The sequence below is a fragment of the Nicotiana attenuata genome, unplaced genomic scaffold (assembly GCF_001879085.1).
Source record: "Nicotiana attenuata strain UT unplaced genomic scaffold, NIATTr2, whole genome shotgun sequence".
NCBI lineage: Eukaryota > Viridiplantae > Streptophyta > Magnoliopsida > Solanales > Solanaceae > Nicotiana > Nicotiana attenuata.
Genome location: NW_017671156.1, coordinates 24,104 through 43,735, shown reverse-complemented (window position 1 = coordinate 43,735; position 19,632 = coordinate 24,104).

The window sequence follows — 19,632 nt, the reverse complement described above, 5'->3', positions numbered from 1 at the left end:
TTGTCTCCTTATGTTATTTAGTAAGGGTGGTAGATTTGTATTATTAAAGTTGTTTCTGTTTCTTGTAATCCATATGCCCCATAAAATGATTACCCAATGATTAGAGCCAGTAATTTTGTTGGTGTAGATGTTGAGAGGGTTCCAAATACCTCTAACATTAGGGCAGTGTAAGAAAATGTGGGTAATGCTTTCCACATCCTTACGGCAAATAATGCATAGGGGGTCAATATTTAGACCTTTGTGGTAGAGCTATTGGCGACAAGGGATTTTATTGTAGAGATATTGCCACAGAAAGAATTTAATTTTGTTGGAGCAATGCAACTTCCAAATCCTGCTGAAGTCAAGTTGGACCGGAGGGTAGTTATTAATCAGTTGGTAGCAACTTTTGATGGTGAAATCCTAATTGTTGTTTAAGCTCCAAATAGGGTTGTCGTTATTACCTTGTTTAAGGGGTTTTGGGATGGAGTTTATATTATTAATAATGGAGGTGGGTATTCAAAAGAAATTTAAGTTCCAATTACCTTTGTGATGGATATCCTTGATCTTAATATTGAATTCTTCATATTGAAGGGGGCCTTCAATAATATTTCTCAATTTGGGAGAGTTGGGGATCCAGTTGGTATCCCATATGTTGATGTTTGAGTTCTTGCTAGGGAGCCAGAGAATCCCTTTAGAGCATGTGTCCCTCCTTTAAGGATACTTTTCCAAATAAAAGATGGGTTTTTGATAATATTTTTTTTATAAGAATATTAGCCCATGGGGCCATAGGGTTGGTTAGGATCCGCCAAGTTAGTCCACTTAGAAGAGCCAGGTTCTTAGAACTAGCTTTATTAATGCCAAGCCCTCCTAATTGTTTAGGCTTTGTAATGGTATCCCAATTAATGAGATGCAATTTTTTCGTAGTAGTTCCCTAGATGAAATTCCTCTGGATTTGATCTATTTGTTTTTGGATTTTGGTTTGGAGGATTGTGTATTGCATTGCATGATTGGGGATTGAGTTTAGTGTGACTGTGGCTAGTGTGGCTCTAACGGCTATATTTAAGAACTTTGTTTTCCAAGTTGACAACCTATCACGCATTTTATCAATGATGAATTGGTAGTCAGAGGCTTTTGGATTTCTATTAATAGGGAAACCTAGATATTTTTCAAAAGAGTGGTTAATCTTGATGTTGAAGCCATTAGCAATGTAGCTGGTTGTTTCAAGGGTGCAATTTTGGGAGAATATGATTTTTGACTTTTGAAGATTGATGGCTTGACCTGATAGATTACAAAACAGTTTTAGACATTTGTCAATTGTTTTGTAATTTTTTAAATTTGCCCTTGCCATCAGGGTTAGATCATCAACAAAGAATAAATGGGATATGCCTAAGTCTTTGTTGCTCAGATGTATGGGATCCCATAAACAGGTACTCCACTTGATGGAGAATGAGTCGTAATAGCATTTCCATGCAGAGGATGAATATATAAGGTGAGAGGGGGCATCCTTGCCTAATACCTCTACTTGGAGTGAAGAATTTTGTTGTTGCTCCGTTAACTAGGATAGCAATTTGGCTAGTGCATATGCAGCTCATAATTAATCGAGTTTTTTCTAAGGAAATTTAAATAATTGAAGGGTACGGTTGATAAACGACCATTCGAGCCTATCAAAAGCTTTTTCAAGGTCCAATTTGAGGATCATATTTGCTTTGTTGCCTTTCATTTTTTTGAATTGGTTGCAAATTTCCTAAATAATCATAGCATTATCACAAGCTCTTCTTCCTTTAATAAAGCTAGCTTGAAAGGGGCTAATGATTTTGTCAATGAAAGGTTGTATCCTATTTGCTATGGATTTGGTAATAATCTTGTAAATAGTGTTACAAAGGCTAATTGGCCGAAAGTTTTTTAAATTGTTGGCATTAGAAATTTTTGGGATTAGGCATATGTAAGTGTTGTTAATTTCTGCGGGAATTATTTGGTTATGAAACACTTTTAAGCAAAGATTAATTACTGAATGCCCTACTATATCCCAATATTTCTGATAGAAAAACGGGTGTATGCCATCGGGCCCTGGAGCTTTAAAAGGTTTGAAAGAGAAGATGGCATTGACTACCTCTGATGGTAGTAAGTTTTTGTCTAGAGTTGCAAGGTCTATATTATTGAAAATTTTAGGATCATTTTTAATGCTAGACCAATTTGTTTCAGTATGGTTAGTATTGAACATATTTTGGAAGTATTGCAAAGTATGTCGAAGGATTGCCATTGGATCATCTATCCAATTACCTCTGTCATCTTTGAAGTAAGTAATTTTTTTTTCTACGATTTTTGTTAGACGCCATAATGTGATTTTTTTTTTTGTATTGGCATCTCCCTCCTGAATCCAAGAAATCCTTGCCCTAAGTTTTCAATAGTCATCCTCTATTCTTAGGATATTGTTATAATCCTGTTGGACACTATGTTCTAGTTCTTGGAGAAAAAGACTAGTGGAGTATTTTTTTTGAATTTTGGATCCCATAAAGTCTTGCTAGAATTTTCTTTTTCTTTCTAAAAATTTCGCCAAACGGCCTATCTTTCCATTCTTTAACATTATTAATGAAATTTCTGGAACCTTGTGAGTAGTTAGAATTCTTCCAACTATTTTTGACGAGATTTATGAAATCGAGATGCCTACACCAGAAAGTTTCTAGCCTGGCTTTGGTAAAACACAATTTTTTTGGGAATAATTTCTATTAGAAGAGCATTATGACCTGAATCTGTTTTGGGAAGGTGAGTGACACTAGCCTTAGGAAAAAGAGAGATCCATTCCTCATTTGCAAAACTTTATCAAGCCTTTCCATGATAAGTCCCTTATTTTTTTTCCTATGGTTTGACCATGTATATTTGCTTCCCTTGAACCCTAAGTTTATAAGGTTGCAAGTATTAACATAGTCACCGATAATTTTTGACCGTTTATTATTGATATTATTACCACCTAATTTTTCATCCGCACTAAGAACATTATTAAAATCACCCCCCACAAGCCAAGGCCTTTTGAAAGAATTATGCAAGTCTATAAGGTTATTCCACATGTTATTTCTCAAATATTTATTAGTACTAGCATATATAGAACTAAATTACCAAGATTTGTGAGTTGAAATTACCTCAATCGTAGCATTAATTTCCTGATTCCTACGCACGAAGCTGTGGACGTTAACAACAGTGTGATCCCACAGAATGACCATCCCTCCCGATTGACCTTGGGCTGGGATTTCTATCATAACGGAGAAACCAAAAGGATTGAGAAGAGGGAGGTGGCTGTCTATTTTGGTTTCCAGAAGGGTTACCATACTAGGGTGGTGTGTATCAACCATCTCTCTGAAATTTAGCCTAAAATCATCATTTTGCCTCCACGGATGTTCCACATAATGAAAGTGGTAGCTCTATCCATGTTGTAAGTTTGGTTGTGGATGTCCCCATTCTGCATCACCCTTGGTACAATCATCGGATTCCTTACTTCATGGACCCGGTTATCCATCCATATGACTTTATCGCATCTAGGTAGGTCATACTATAATTACCGAGGCCTTCCACCAAACCCCAGGTTATTCTCGTTGCTTATCCTATATGCATAATATCTAAGTCCTTTAATGCTTCCTCATTACTGTTCATTTTAAGAACGATGGCCTAATCTCATCTTATACTTTGTGACCTTTGTCCATTCATTATTGATTCACCTCAATATTGATCTACAATTTACCACAGATAACTTGAAACTTCTTACTTAATCACTATGGCCCATGTTGCATCGAGGAACATCTGGAGTAATTTCCATAACCGTCTTTCATAGCATCCCAATGTAATTCACCTTACGTGGGTGTGTCAATCCTGTACAATTCATGAAATCTCCCTTTTTTCCAAATAATTACTCAATCAAAGTCCCAAACGTCATCCCTTATTTATCACAACTACATCCTCATTCTATTACCAGGGCATCATTCCATCTCTTCTAAATGCTACTAGTCTTAGACTCCTTTGAGTTCTTTCAGGCTATACTGAGCTTTCTATAACTTACAGAAACCATCAGCTCTTTTGTTTTCCTGGGCTTAATTTCGAGGACTTATCCATTTCTCCTCGCCTTCTTACTCGCCCTTTCTTGTCCTTACTCATGTCTTCCTAAAACCTGTCGCTTCACCATACCTTAGCTTGTAACCTATACATGTCTATTTATACTACTCGCAACCTTTCTTCAACTTCTTGCACCATATATTTCCTTGTGTTATTCTGGATAATTGTTCGAATAATTCCTTTCGTTTCTCCTCAGCTTTCTTCAAACATAGGCTATTACATTTCCTAGTCTTTTTGCCCCCTTGTAGCGTGCATACTTAGCTTTTCTTAGTTCCCACGCATGACGGAATTTCCATGCAACTCACATGATCTCGAATCCTACTTTCTTATAGAGTGCATACAATGTTGTAGTGAGACTGTTGTTACAAGACCATTTCCTCTTTAGGTCACTATGCTTAGGTTGAAGCCTTCTTCCTTATTTCCTTAGCTAGTCTTTTATTGTAGTACTTAGTGAGGACCCTCTGATTCTTGCAAGGCTGCGAGCTTATTACATCATTTACCCGGTGGAATTTTTGATGTTCTATCTTAATGACTGTCATTATCCTTACTTACTTACCTTCATGCCCTTTTGCTCGTAGGGTAGCTTCTAAGATGATATTTGATTGTCTTCCTAGTGGCACTCTCTTTTATCTCCATAACACTTATACGATACCTTTAACTACCCCAACTCCTATCTTAATATTTCTCAAGGTTACGATGTCATATCGGCGAGACTGAATTCCCCATGTTGAGATTTGCTATGTTTATCTTGCACGACCGATTGATTTGTCTGTATCCCCTTGTTTAGCCATAACTAGGCTCTTCCTGAATCAATTGCTAACTACTCGTTGGTCCATTCTCATATCAATATTCTGCGTAATCTTTCTTGGGTTATTTCCTTTATCTTAACTTATCTCTCGCGCTGGCCCCTTATTTATCAATGACATCCCGGGCAGGAACCCTTACTTCCTCTCCTTGACGTCGCGTTTGCATAATGTTCTGGAATCGTAGCATATCAGTAGGATTTGGATAAGTGCAATCTCGTTCCTTTGCTCATTTTTTTTATCGCATTCTTCCTTCACCATTCCAAAATTACTAAAACCACTTAGTTCTGACTTAATGCCATGCCATTCAATATTCCCCCCTTTAGGGGAGTACTAAGATTTAGCGCTACGACAATCAACCTATAGATGTTTTACCTCTTCATCTTTGGGTCTTCTCACATCATCGATGACCCTTCAAGGCTTCCAGTGCCTATCTTTGTAGTACTCATATCTAGCTGTACTATTCTAGAGTGTACCATCTGGGTGTCTCACAAGGAGATCTATTAGCACATTTGCAATATCCTTTGGAAATGTCAACCAATGCAAACAATCCATCCATCGTTTTGGGTTACTCTAACCCCAGCCGGGTCCTGATACCCGGTCCTTCTCTTAAACCATATATGTTAGATCCCATAGGGCATAACTAAGATCAATGTGGCCAACTGTACATACCTCTGTTACTGTTGAAGGTAACTAAAAATGCTTATATCTCTCTTCCTGAATTGTAGATAATGTTCATCTTTACTAACTAGGTACCTTGTACCCTTCTTCACCTTGCTTCTTTTACTTGTTGAAACTTGTACCTTCTGATTCTCTTGTTGCTTTTCACCATATGGGTGGATAAATATTCATGCCTTAGGGCTCCTCAATAAGAAGCTTACATGTCTTAGTACACACATGATCTGCTGAAGACCTTACATTTACTCATTATAAGCATCATGCATAATCAAGTTCCTCTAACTCAACTCTTCCATAACTACGTGCAATTCCTTACCAACCGTCTTTCTAAATGTAGGCATCGTTGTATTATGAATAAGATAGGGTTTAGGAAATTGAGTTCTGACAACTAAGCTCTACCACACGATCTAGAGTAAGAAGAAAGAGTGACAGTCCTAAATGCTCTGTAGCGTCCTGCTTATAAGTGTGGTGCACAACACACCCATAAACAAGACTCTACTAGACACGACTTGTAGACTCTCTAGGACAGAACTGCTCTGATACCACTTTTGTCACGACCCAAACCGATGGGCCACGAGGGGCACCCGGTACCTTACTCAACCGAGTACCAACATAACGTATCTTTCATATCATTCTATCATAGGTAAATGAACCGGAGTAAAGCATGAGGGAATACAAACTTATACATATGAAGTACGGGCCTATAAGGCCGGCATGATTCTTTATATACTCGAAACATAGGCGACAAGGCCATATAAGTATCCGTATACATGACATCTATCTACAAGCCTCTAAGAGTACATACTTATCATAAAGGTCGGGACAGGGCCCCGCCATACCAAACAATACGCGTCTAAATCATACTGACCAAACAAGCAACTCCGGAGAAAATGGAGCACACCAACATCTTCCGCTGAGCTAATAGCCTACTTGGAGGACTCTCGACCTGTCTATCAGGACCTGCGGGCATGAAACGCAGCGTCCCCAGGCAAAAGGGACGTCAGTACGAATAATGTACTGAGTATGTAAGGAACATAAATAAGTACATAAAAAACATGGATGAAATATAGAGTAAGTGACTCAACCTGTAAGTCTGGATAACTCTGTAAATCATGAAATACTTATAATGTCATGCATATGCGTATGAATGTCATGTCGTGCATAGGTACATGTGTTTATAACATCATCAAGTCTCTGAGGGTATCCCATCATATCATCTCGACAACTGTGGGCAAAATCACCAACGTATACCAGCTGATCAGGTGGTGGTGCGTATATAACGCCATAACCTTTTCCCATATCCCATATACATATAATTTACATATATACGCGTATATAATGCCATCTGGTCACGGGTCAATGTACATGTATAAATGAATGTAATGTATGAGAAGTACATAAATAAAATCTTTCGGAGTGTCATAACACCATTATGCCTCTGATTAATATCATGAAATAACTTTTATCAACTTACGTATTTTCTGAGACCCATGAACAGATGATAGAATAATATGACACATGGGAAATCAAGAACATAAGCATCTCTAGTATTTCTATGAATAGAGTCATTTATGGAAGTTGTGCATTTGCTCATTTCATTTGTGTCATATGGATCATGCCAAAAAAGAAAGAAGGGATAGCCTTAACATACCTGTATGATCTCTTCCTTATTACTCAACCAAGCTCAACAAAACTTCTTGCATCTACAACAAGTGAAATGATATTGCCGTTAACATATAATATCGTACCATCGTATTTGGCTAGTCTCATGACTTAAGGAAAATCGGGCAGCAACTCCCCTATTTTTAATACATCCCAAAGACCACTAAAGGTCATCAACAACCCAACAATAACAACTATAACCAACACCAGCAACAACAACAATATAATCCAATATGAGTTTCTCCGATTATCTTAACAATCATATTGAGAGGCAAGCTCGTTTCTTTTACTCATAACAAGATTTAAATTGAATCCAACTCTTATTCCATAAATTAGTTTATGACCTTTAGAGCATCATACTTATATGTACCGTATTATTTCTAGTTTAAAACCTCCACAAAATACCTTCCAAAACAGCCTCATACGTCGAGCACCTTAATTTTATCGTCAATCACTTGTTTTTCATCTTTTCTTCTTCAATAAACTTAATTAATACCTAGGAAATCTTAACAACAACAACCATAACATTATCAAATTATTTCTTACAATTTTCAGCCACCACAAACCATATTTTTAACCACAAAATAGTCCAACCAAAACGACAATCGTATCCCATGTTCCTTCAAGTGCATCTTATGGTTTTTCACTCAAACAACACAACAAACACAAGATTAACCTTAGGCACAGTCAAGAATATGTTATACATACCTTGGACAGCAGCTACAACTCGAAACCCCATCCCGACTTAGCTCACAATAGCCCTCAATCACGCCATAACATCATAGAAGTATTCTCTTGTAGTCTTTAACACCTTTGATTAGGATTTGAGTTGATTTCTCTTGAGTTTAGTTCTTGGAACCTTGGACAAGTTCTTTGAGAGTTTGAGAGTTTTTTGCAGTAATTGATCTCTGGATATTGACGAAATATAAAGGATAAAAATAACTTATAAGCCTACCGCCTCAATTCTCCAAGCAGGTGGGTAAGCTGCCTGCTTGGTAGCTTGAGCAGTACCACTTCGGACACTTGTATCTCTCTACTTCGATATCGTATTTACAAACGGTTTGTAGCATTGGAAACTAGACACATAGAGATTTAATTCCATATAAAGATCTCCATGTAACTCTCAATATATTGGGAGAAAACTGCGTCGCAACTTGGCCTATAAACCTGCAGTTTCTCCGAATTGTGGCAACGTGATTTGGTGACCCTTACTTTTAAAATCCATATTACTCTACCCTAATGTCGTATGAATAATTGGTTTGGATCGTTGGAAACTAGGTTCCAAGACCTTCATTTTTCTATGATATATGTCCCAAAATGACATCATAAAGCTTACGAATTTAATTTCTCAAAACGGCTCGTTACAAGGCAAATCTTAACTCGATTTTTCCGTAAGTTAAATCCAATTTTTTTCAAACTTTATATTTTATGTCCAAACATCATATATAGTCATATTATTACTTTACGCTTATTCAATCATGATTAACAAGTGTCATATTCATTATACGTCACCTTAGAACGCACAGGGTGTAACACCAAACTTGTCGACTTTCGGCATAACTTATATTCTTCAATTCGTTTAGCTTCTAAGCCTTCCAACCATCTTGATACTTGTTATTCATGATCTTAAATATTATTAACTTCCATGGTAACATGATTAACTTACTTATAAATTTTTTCAAAGATAATTTCATTTCTGAGCTTACATCAATTGACTTACGACGTACTCTTAAGTACGAAAATATGGGGTGTAACAAAGAAATTGCAAGACTAACTCAAGGAACAACATCTGTGGCAACTTACTTTACAAAGTTGAAAAACTTTGGGTTGAATTAGAAGCACTAGTGCCACTACCAGGCTGCAAATGTGATAAATCAAAGGAGTTTGTAGCCTATCTTCGAAGACAAAAATTATATCAGTTTCCAATGGGTTGAATAATAACTATCCACAAGCTAGAAGTCAGTTACTTCTGATGATACCACTACCCTCAGTAAACCAAGCCTATGCTATGATAATTGGTAATGAGTCACAAAAGGTTATGGGAACAATCTCCAGCTCAGTTGGTCTATTGGGTATTATGCCTACTCTTGATCCCGTTGCTATGTACTCTAAGACAGGCTATCAAGGTCAGAAGTTCAGAAAAATAACAACTTGTATTGTGATCACTGTAAGATGAAAAATCACACAAGAGAAAATTGTTATAAACTGAAAGGATATCCTCAAGAATCCAAATTCAAAAGAAAGTGAGGACCGGGTGGTTCATCTACTGCTTACAATGTGTTCTCATAAGAATCCAGTAATCTTTTGACACAACTTGATAATCTAGGGAACAATAAAGCCAACATAGTACACTATACAGACACACCTGCACAAATGGATCCAATGAATCAGGACAGATAACTCAGAATGGAGCATGTGCTTTCACTCAGTGTCAATATGAACAAATTGTGCAACTACTTAATCAAAGTCAGCAACAAAGTGCAAATTCCCATACTGTTTCCTCATCCAATGTAGCAGGTATTAGCAGCAGTAAGGCAATGCTAGTGTCAAAAATCCTTAGAGACTGAATTATTGAAACTGGTGCCACAAACCATATGTAGTGAATTATTGAAACTGGTGCCACAAACCGTATGTAAACTGAATTAGAGGCTTTCAATAAAATATAGTAAATTTATCTTGTCATTTTTTTTATTTTATTTTAGTGGGAGTAGATTTTATTTTGTTGATATATTAACAAGAAAAGAAAATTAGCAAAAAAGAAGAATTAATCAAATTGTGCCATTTCATTTTTTGTCTTTTTGTTCTTTGATTTCATCTTATCTCATTTGCTAAAAAACCTTGAATGCCTTCAGATTTGGCACTATGCGTCGTTTTTACTCTCAATTTGGCACTCATAATATTCTCACATTTTGGCACCACTAAAGAACACACACAATACTTCTCGTCCTTATCCAGCTAGCTTACACCCCAAATTCATTTCTTGTTTCTCAAGCTCACACCCCCCACTCTTTCCAGGAAGTTTTCTCATACCTACCCTCTTTATAAATAACTACACACACTCACCTCAAAAAAGAAGAAGAAAAAACGGACGAAAAAAAAGGAGAGTGAAAACGAGAGCACAAAATATTGGAAAAATAAACCCTTAGAGCTTTGGAAAAAAAGTTGCGTATTAGCTAGAGAAAAAGGGAGTTGCTGCCTTCTCTTCTTCTTCATGGCTTATCACCTACAAATTTCATCTTCGTCACCTTAGTTTTAGCCTTTTAACATAGCCTTTCTCTATCATCCAAACACCTTTGTTTTCTTCCATTAAAATACACCAAATTTCTTCCATTAATACCAACTCAAATCACCTTCAAACACCCTTAAACACTCACCAAAACCAGCTGTAGCACCACCATAAAACACCAGCAAAATACCACCCAACCACCAGCAAAATGCCACCCAAAATGCACCAATTTTCAGCCTAAAACGCAGCCAAAACGTCACCCAAAACCACCATAAAAATAGCTTCTACTTGCATAATTCTTCATCAGTTTCTCACCAGAAAATTGAGATCAAAACACCTAAAAACAGCCACGCAACCAGCCTTTCCCCCCCAGTTAAACAGCCCCAAAATATAGCATGAAAACATCTCCAAAACACCTCTAGATCATCAAAAACGCAGCTAAAAAACCAATACAAACAGCCTTGAATAAGTTCCAGAAAACGCAGCAAAGTCCCGATTTGTTTTTCCTCATTTTATGTGAGGTTCGAGAGATCCTGTTCGAGATTTAAGTCGAGGTCGCCGGCGAGAGGTTCTGTCAGAGGTCCTGTTTGAATTTGAGGTTCCTTCTTAACTTCCATCTTACTATCGGTGTGGCCCTGTTAATGCCTATTTTGTATGTTAAATTTGTAACTCGCTAGTTTTCCTTCATTTTTGTTCTAGCTTTATGGTATTCTTACTATTTAAATGAGTTTTGAGGGAAGTTTGTTTGTCGATTCGTGAACTTTATTTCCAGATCTTACCTTATTTGTTCTTGAAGTAGAAAGCATGATAACTTTGATTTTTCTTTCATGACTATCGCTCCTTTTGATACAATTCTCTTTTCCATTATTTTTTCTCAGTTGTTTAGATCAAATTTAATTGTTGAAAGTGTGTGTGCTTTAGAGAAGTAGTTTGGGTTCGACAAAATAGCACGGTATAACCAGTTTTCGGACTGGTCATTCAAAAATAGCCAGCGTTTATCAAGTCAACGAAAAATAGCCACTATTTTGCTGCAACAGAGACCGGTCCAGCATAATATACTGGAGTTCGGTGCACATGTGTATGAACTCCAGCATATTATGCTGGACCAGTATACTTGCTGGAACTCTAGTATATTATGCTGGAGTTCTAGTGTACTTATGCTGGAACTCCATCATATTATGCTGGAGTTCCAGCATACTTATCCTGGAACTCCAGTATAATATGCTGGAGTTCAAGTATACTTATGCTGGAACTCCAGCATAATATACTGGCGTATTTTTCGGGTTTTGAACAATGTTTTCGCTCAGATTTATCTTTACATGAAAAGTGGCTAAATTTCGATTACTTTTGAAACTGTGCTATTTTTGAACGACCAGTTGTAAATCTGACTATTTTTAAATTTCTCCCTTTGGGTTCTTGGTACAAATGAGCTATCTGACACTAGAGGTATATGGGCCTTTACTAAGAATGAAATTCAACGGAGACTTGGGCATATAATGGAGGGATTTTTTCCTATCTATACCATATATGAAACTTTATTACCAAAAATGTGCATAATATGTAAATTACCCGCCCAGTCCACGTTTTACCTATGAATGGGTATACCTTCTATTTGGGCTTACTAGCACAAGAAATTAATTAGTGAACTAGGTAATTTGATTCTTTAAAGATAAATATGTTAGCCCACTTCTCACACAATTAAGAACTACCTATACACGCTCTCAAAAAATAAAAATATTGGTAAAATTAGCCTCCTCAAAAATACTTTATTCATCAAATAATTTCATATCCATAACTCTTAAACCTTCACATCTCATCCCAAACTTAGGGAGATAATAATTCTTTGAATATTCGTAGGATGCTTTAGGCGCGTTCTAATCTATTATCGTAATTTTGTACATGTACATGTTCACGTGACATAATTATGATTTTCAAAATAAATTAAAGTACGCATTCGCGCGACTTTGGCCAAACCATCTTAATAGTAATAAAGTGCATGTACGCGTGAAGTGATTTTGGGCACAATAAATAAAACGGATTTACGCACATGTGATCCGTTTCAAAGATAAATCTTAGTGCCATGATTAAAGAACTGTAAAAGGTAAAATACACATAGGTTCTAAAAAATACGTATTTAAACAATTAATTAAGCTAGGTATGATTAAAGCGACCATGCTAAAATCACGAAATCTGGGAATGCCTAATACCTTCTTCCGGATTAACAGAATTCCTTACTCGATCTTCTCTGTTCACGGACCATAAATAGAGTCAATTTTCTCGATTTGAGATTTTAAAATAAACCGGTGACTTGGGACACCATAATAAATATTTCAAGTGGCGACTCAAATTAAATGTACAATTCCATTTCGAATAATGTCACTTAAATTGGAAAAACTCTCTTATCTTCAAAAAAAGGAGGTGTGACAATTACCGTTAGTGAAGATGAAATAAAACATTGGCATATGAAATTTGGCCATGTATCTAGCACTACCTTAAATAAAATACTACCTGCTAATAATCAGGTAATAGCTAAAACTATTAAGAAGTGTAGTATATGTCTATGTGCTAAACAATATAGACTACCTTTCCCTACTAGCTCAAGTAAAAGTTCTGTTAAATTTGATCTTGTTCATATGGATGTATGGGGACCTTACAAAGTTTAAACCTTTGATGGAAACAAATATTTTCTAACCATAGTATATGATTTCACCAGAATGACATTTGTTATAACTAAAATCAGATGCCAGTACTGTTATTCCATTCTTCCTATAATATGTTCAAACTCATTTTATTGTCATGGTTAAAGTTGTTAGATCTGACAATGGTAATGAGTTCCTAAATGATGTATGTAATAATATATTCAAATCATTAGGTATAATACATCAAAGGTCCTGTACCTATACACCTCATGCAAAATGGCTTAGCAAAAAGAAAACATAGATACATTCTAGAAATAACAAGAGCAGTGAGGGTTCAAAAAAATATTCCTCTAAAATTTTGGGGTCATCGTGTTCAAACTGCTGTGTATTTGATTAATAGGCTGCCTTTTTCTGTGATTAAAGTATCTCCATATGAAAAGATGTATAACACGAAACCTTCACTCAATCACCTAAGAGTAATATGATGCTTATGATATGCCAAGAACCTTGTTGAAACTGATAAACTACAACCAAGGACAATGATTGTTGTACTGATGGGATACTCAGAGGTACAAAAAGGTTATACTTTATATGATCTCAATAACAAATATTTTTTTTTGTCAACAGGGATGTTAGTTTTGAGGGAAAATGATTTTCCATTAAATGGAGTACTACTGAGATTCCAATATTCACCAACACTATGACTGAGATGGCTTCAATAGATGAACACAACCTACCAAGTCTGGAACTACAGGAGTGTTATGATAGGAGGGTGAATGAAAACAATGAGATAACACAACATGAGATAGCACATTAACCATCAGCTATGAGTCCATCATTGCCTCCAGCTCAAACCAATCCAGAAACACAATCCATTGTGATACAACCCAATATAGCACCAACAACTCAACCATTGCTCACTCAGCCTATGTCAAGATTAAAATCAAGAGTTGAACCCACTAGGAAGTCAACAAGAACTTCAAAGCCACATATATGGAGGAAAGACTTCATATCTCTTAGTTACATAACAGTACCACTTATCCAATCTCAGACTTCATCTCTTATGACAAAATCTCACAAAAATACAGTACTTTTTTATCAGCCTTCTTATCTATTATAGAACCTCAGTCTTATGCTGAAGCAGCTCAAGATCCAAATTGGATTGAAGCAATACAGTCAGAGATCAATGCACTACAAGAGAATAACACAAGGGAGATTGTAAGCTTGCCAAAAGGGAAGAAATCGATTGGTTGGAAATGGATATACAAGATTAAGTATAAAGTAACAGGTGAAGTAGAAAGGCTTAAGGCAAAGCTTGTAGCAAAAGGCTACACTCAACAAGAAGGCATAGACTATCGGGAGATATTTTCTCCTGTAGTCAAGATGGCGATAGTGAGATCAATCCTATCTATAGCAGCTTTAAGAGGTTGGCATATACACTAAATGGATGTGTATAATGCCTTCTTACAGGAAGAATTTACTGATGAAATATACATGGAATTACCACAGGGATTTCAGAGTTAGGGGGAGACTAAAGTGTGTAGACTCATTGTAACGACCCGGCTGGTCGTTTCATGAGTTACAACCCCGTTTCCCCCATTTCTGCTCCCTTATGTGCTGTTCAGTTGTATTTATCATATCGTGTTGGTTGTATTGTGTTCGGAGCGGTCTTAGAGTGGAATGAGACACTTAGTCTCTTAAGTTGGCCATTTAGTGGGGAAGTCAACCGAAAGTTGACTTGTGGGTAAATGATCTCGGAATGGTATTTTTATTGTTTGGATAGCTTTGTTAGGTGATTTAGAACTTGGGAGCCTGCTCGGAATATAATTTGGAGGTCCGGTGTAGATTTAGGCTCGAATTGGCGAAAATGAAAATTTAGCGTTTTCCGGTCGGTAGTGGAAATTTTGATATCAGGGTCGGAATGGAATTCCGAAAATTCGAGTAGGTCCGTTGTGAATTTGTGACGTGTGTGCAAAATTTCTGGTCATTCGGATGAGGTTTGATAGGTTTTTACATCGTTTGCGGAATTCGGAAGTTTTTGAAATCCTAAGGCTTGAATCTGAGGGTGTTTTGATGTTGTTTTGAGTGTTCCGAAGGTTGGTATAAGTTTGAATGATAATATGTGACTTTTTGGTATTTTTTGTTGGGGCCCCAGGGGCCTCGGGATGAATTCGAAAGATTGTCGAAAAGATTGGACTTGAATTTTAGCAGCTGAAGCTGCTGGTTGTGTCATAACCGCACCTGCGGATAGGGAACCGCAGGTGCGAGGCCGCTGGTGCGTGAGCAAGGCCGCATATCCGGAGAATTGGGGAGCTGTGGAAAACTGCAGGTTTGCACAAGGACCGCACCTGCGTGGTCGCAGGAGTGAGAGGCTGATCGCAGAAGCGGGATTTCCAAGGTTAAGTGAAAACTGCACCTGCGATGGTTTTTCCGCAGGTGCGGCATCGCAAAAGCGGCTATGGAATCCCAGATGCGGAAATCACTGGGAAGAAGGTATAAAAAGGTCTTCTTCGCGAATTTTGCTTAATTCCTCCATTTTTGAAGACAGGTGTTGAGCTTGGGCACTGATTTCTCAAGAGGGATCGAGGACAATCAGTTGGGTAAGCTACTTAAGCTTTATTACTTGTGTTTATGACCATTTTTCCATTGTTAATTCATGATATTAGTGGAAATTAATGAAGAAAATTCAGAGATTAGGGCTTGAAATGGGAGAGCTTAAATTGGGGATTTGAGGGGCCATTTGAGGTTCGATTTTGATGATCTTGGTACGTATAGACTTGTGGGAGGATAAGGATTCTAGTGATGTGATTTTTATCGGATTCCAAGATGTGGGCTCGGGGGTCGGGTTTGGCCAATTACGGGAATTTTGATCTAATTTGATAATTTTCGTGTGGGCTTTGTTCCTTTGGTTTGATATTATGATTCTGATTTTGGATTGATTCGGGGCGATTTGAGGCCGAGTCGAGAGGCAAGGGCATTGCGGAGTAGATTTTTGTCCGGTTCGAGGTAAGTAACTTTTGCAAATCTACACCGAGGGTATGAAACCCCGGAATTTCGTACTATTTTGATTAATGAGGTGACGCACATGCTAGGTGACGGGCGTGTGGGCATGGACCCGTAGGGATTGTGACTAGGTCCGTCCCGGGGCAATTGTAGAGTTGCATATTTTGATAAACTCTATGTGGTATTTATGTGTTTTAGAAATGATTTTTGTTAACTTGGGCTAAATGCCATGTTTGGGGCCTTGTGCCGTACTGTTTGGACCCTCAGAGGAATTTCACTGTTATTTTCACATTGTTTTGATAGAAAGCATTATCCTCAGTAATGGTTTATACCTGCTTATTGTTTAAACTTGTTCCTCACTCTATTTTAATATCTATGAAAGTGTTTTGGGTTGAGTTCCCTGAGTTTGCACTGAGACGCCCGAGTGGCTTGTGAGGCTGACGAGTGAGTGAGGCCGAGGGCCGATTGTGAGGATAGATATGGATGGGCTGCATGCCGCAGTGTTTTATATATATATATATATACATATATATATATATATATATATATATATATATATATATATGTGTGTGTGTGTGTGTGTGTGTGTGTGTGTGTGTGTGTGTATGTGTGTGGATCGGGCTGCATGCCGCAGCGATATAGTTCTTGGGCTGTAGGAGCCCCTCCGGAGTCTGCACACCCCTAGTGAGCGCAGTCGACTATATACTTATGGATCGGGCTGCACGCCGCAATGGTTATTATGAGATATCTATTGAGCTTGAGTGTTGAGTGTAAGTGCTGATTGATGATAATTGAGTCACGAGTGACCGAGAGGCTTGCCCGAGGGGCTGGATTTTATGGAAAATACTTTATTCACTATTCTTAATACTGAGCTTCTAGTGAAAATATTGAATAAAATTTTTAAAAACTTTTTCATTGAAACTTGAGTTTTAACTGGATGTTCAGGCTTGCCCGAGGGGGATGCTCCAGCGGGGCCAGCTCAGGAACCTGCTGTGCCTATTGTTATTGCGGATCTTCAGGAGACCTTGGCTCAGATCTTGACCGTGTGCACTAGTCTTGCTCAGGCGGTCGCAGTTTCTACTACAGCAGCCACTTCTCAGGCCGGGGGAGGCACTCAGACTCCCGCCGCCCGCACACCCGAGCAGGTTGTTCAGGGATTGCATACACCGGAGGCACCACCAGCCCAGCCGGTTGCACATGCTCAGGATTTTGTAGTACCAGTTATGGCTGAGGACGAGCAATGTCGATTGGAGAGGTTTGGTAGACTTCAGCCTCCGACTTTCAGTGGTGTAAAGAGCGAGGATGCCTAGGGTTTCTTGGACAAGTGTTAGAGGATTCTTCGTAGAGCGGGTATTCTGGAGACCAGTGGGGTTGCATTTACTATTTTTTAGTTTTTTGGAGCTGCCTTCACTTGGTGGGAGGCTTATGAGAGGCGTAGGCCTGTTGGTGCTGCGCCACTTACCTGGCAGCAGTTCTCCGCTCTCTTTTTGGAGAAGTACGTGCCACAGTCTCGCAGGGAGGAGTTGCGCAGGCAGTTCGAGCAGTTCCGTCAAGATGATATGACTGTGATGCAGTATGAGATGAGGTTTTCGGAGTTAGCTCGCTATGCTGGTTGGTTGGCTCCTATGGATAGAGAGAGGATCAAGAGGTTTGTTGATGGCCTCACATATCAGCTTCGAATTCTCATGACTAGAGAGAGGGTATCATATGCTACTTTTGAGGAGGTTATTAATATTGCCCGCGAGATTGAGTCAGTTTTTTGCTAGGAGCGAGATGAGAGGGAGACCAAGAGGCCTCGGGGATCTGGTAGTTTTGGTGGTGTTCCTTTGAGAGGTCAGTTTCAGCATGGTAGAGGCTGTCCGTTTAGACATGCTCAGTCAGCCCGCCCAGTTCACCGTGGGGCATCATCGGGCCATGGTTCTCACAGTTCTCATCAGGGCCATTCATCACTTAGTGCCCAACTAGCCCAGAGTTCGTCTCGTGCTCCATCAGTTCGGGGCTCTTCCATGCCAGGTCCTTCTACTGGTTATCCTAGTGCTAGGGGTTCCCTTCAGCCCCGTTCCCCGCGCCAGAGAGTTGTTATGAGTGTGGAGAGTTTGGTCATATGAGGAGACAATGTCATCGTCTTCTTGGGGGTTCATCTCAGCAGAGGGTCCAGCCCTCGACTTCAGCTCTAGTTACTTTACCACCCGCCCAGTTAGCTAGGGGTGGGGGTCAGTCAGCTAGGGGTCACCCTAGAGGGGGAGGTCGATCAGGTGGTAGTCAGGCCCGTTTCTATACCCTCCCAGCCAGACCAGACGCCATTGTTTTAGATGCGGTGATTACAGGTATTGTCTCAGTTTTCCACAGAGATGCCTCTGTGTTATTTGATCCTGGTTCCACCTTTTCATATGTGTCATCGTATTTTGCTCGTTATTTGGATATGCCCTGTGAGTCTCTTGTTTCTTCTGTTCGTGTATCTACTCCGATGGGCGATACTATTATTGCAGACCGCGTATATCGGTCGTGTGTGGTGACTATTGGGGGTTTGGAGACCCGAGTGGACCTTTTATTGCTGTGTATGGTGGACTTTGATGTGATATTAGGCATGGATTGGTTATCTTCGTGCCGCGCTATTTTGGACTGTCATGCTAAGACAGTGACGTTGGCTATGCCGGGTGTGCCACAGATGGAGTGGCGAGGTTCGACTGATTTTGTTTCTAGTAGAGTGATCTCATTTTTGAAGGCCCAGCGGTTGGTTGGGAAAGGGTTTCTTTCATACTTAGCTTTTGTGAGGGATGTCAGTGTAGAGACCCCTAGTATCGATTCTATTCCAGTAGTGAGGGATTTTCCGGATGTGTTTCCTACAGATCTGCCGGGCATGCCCTCGGACAGGGATATTGACTTTGGTATTGATCTGGTCCCGAACACTTAGTCCATTTCTATTCCACCGTATCGTATGGCATCGGTGGAGTTGAAGGAGCAGCTTCATGAACTCCTTGATAAGGGGTTTATTTGGCCTAGTGTGTCGCCTTGGGGTGCACCTGTTCTATTTGTGAAGAAAAAGGATGGCACGATGAGGATGTGCATTGATTACAAGCAGTTGAACAAAGTTACAATCATGAACAAGTATCCTTTGCCTCGTATTGATGATTTATTTGACCAGCTTCAGGGAGCGAGGGTGTTCTCCAAGATTGATCTTCGGTCAAGGTATCGCTAGTTGAAGATCAGGGACTCAGATATCCTTAATACGACTTTCAATACTCGATATGGTCATTATGAGTTCCTTGTGATGTCTTTTGGGCTGACAATTGCCCTACTAGCGTTCATGCATCTGATGAAAAACGTGTTTTGGCCTTATCTCGACTCGTTTGTTATTGTATTCATTGATGATATTCTGGTATACTCGCGTAGTCAGGAGGAGCACGCAGAGCATTTGAGAGTTGTATTGCAGCGGTTGAGGGAGGAGAGACTTTATGCAAAGTTCTCCAAATGCGAGTTTTGGCTTAGTTTAGTGGCTTTCTTGGGGCACGTGGTGTCCAGTGAGGGTATTCAGGTAGAT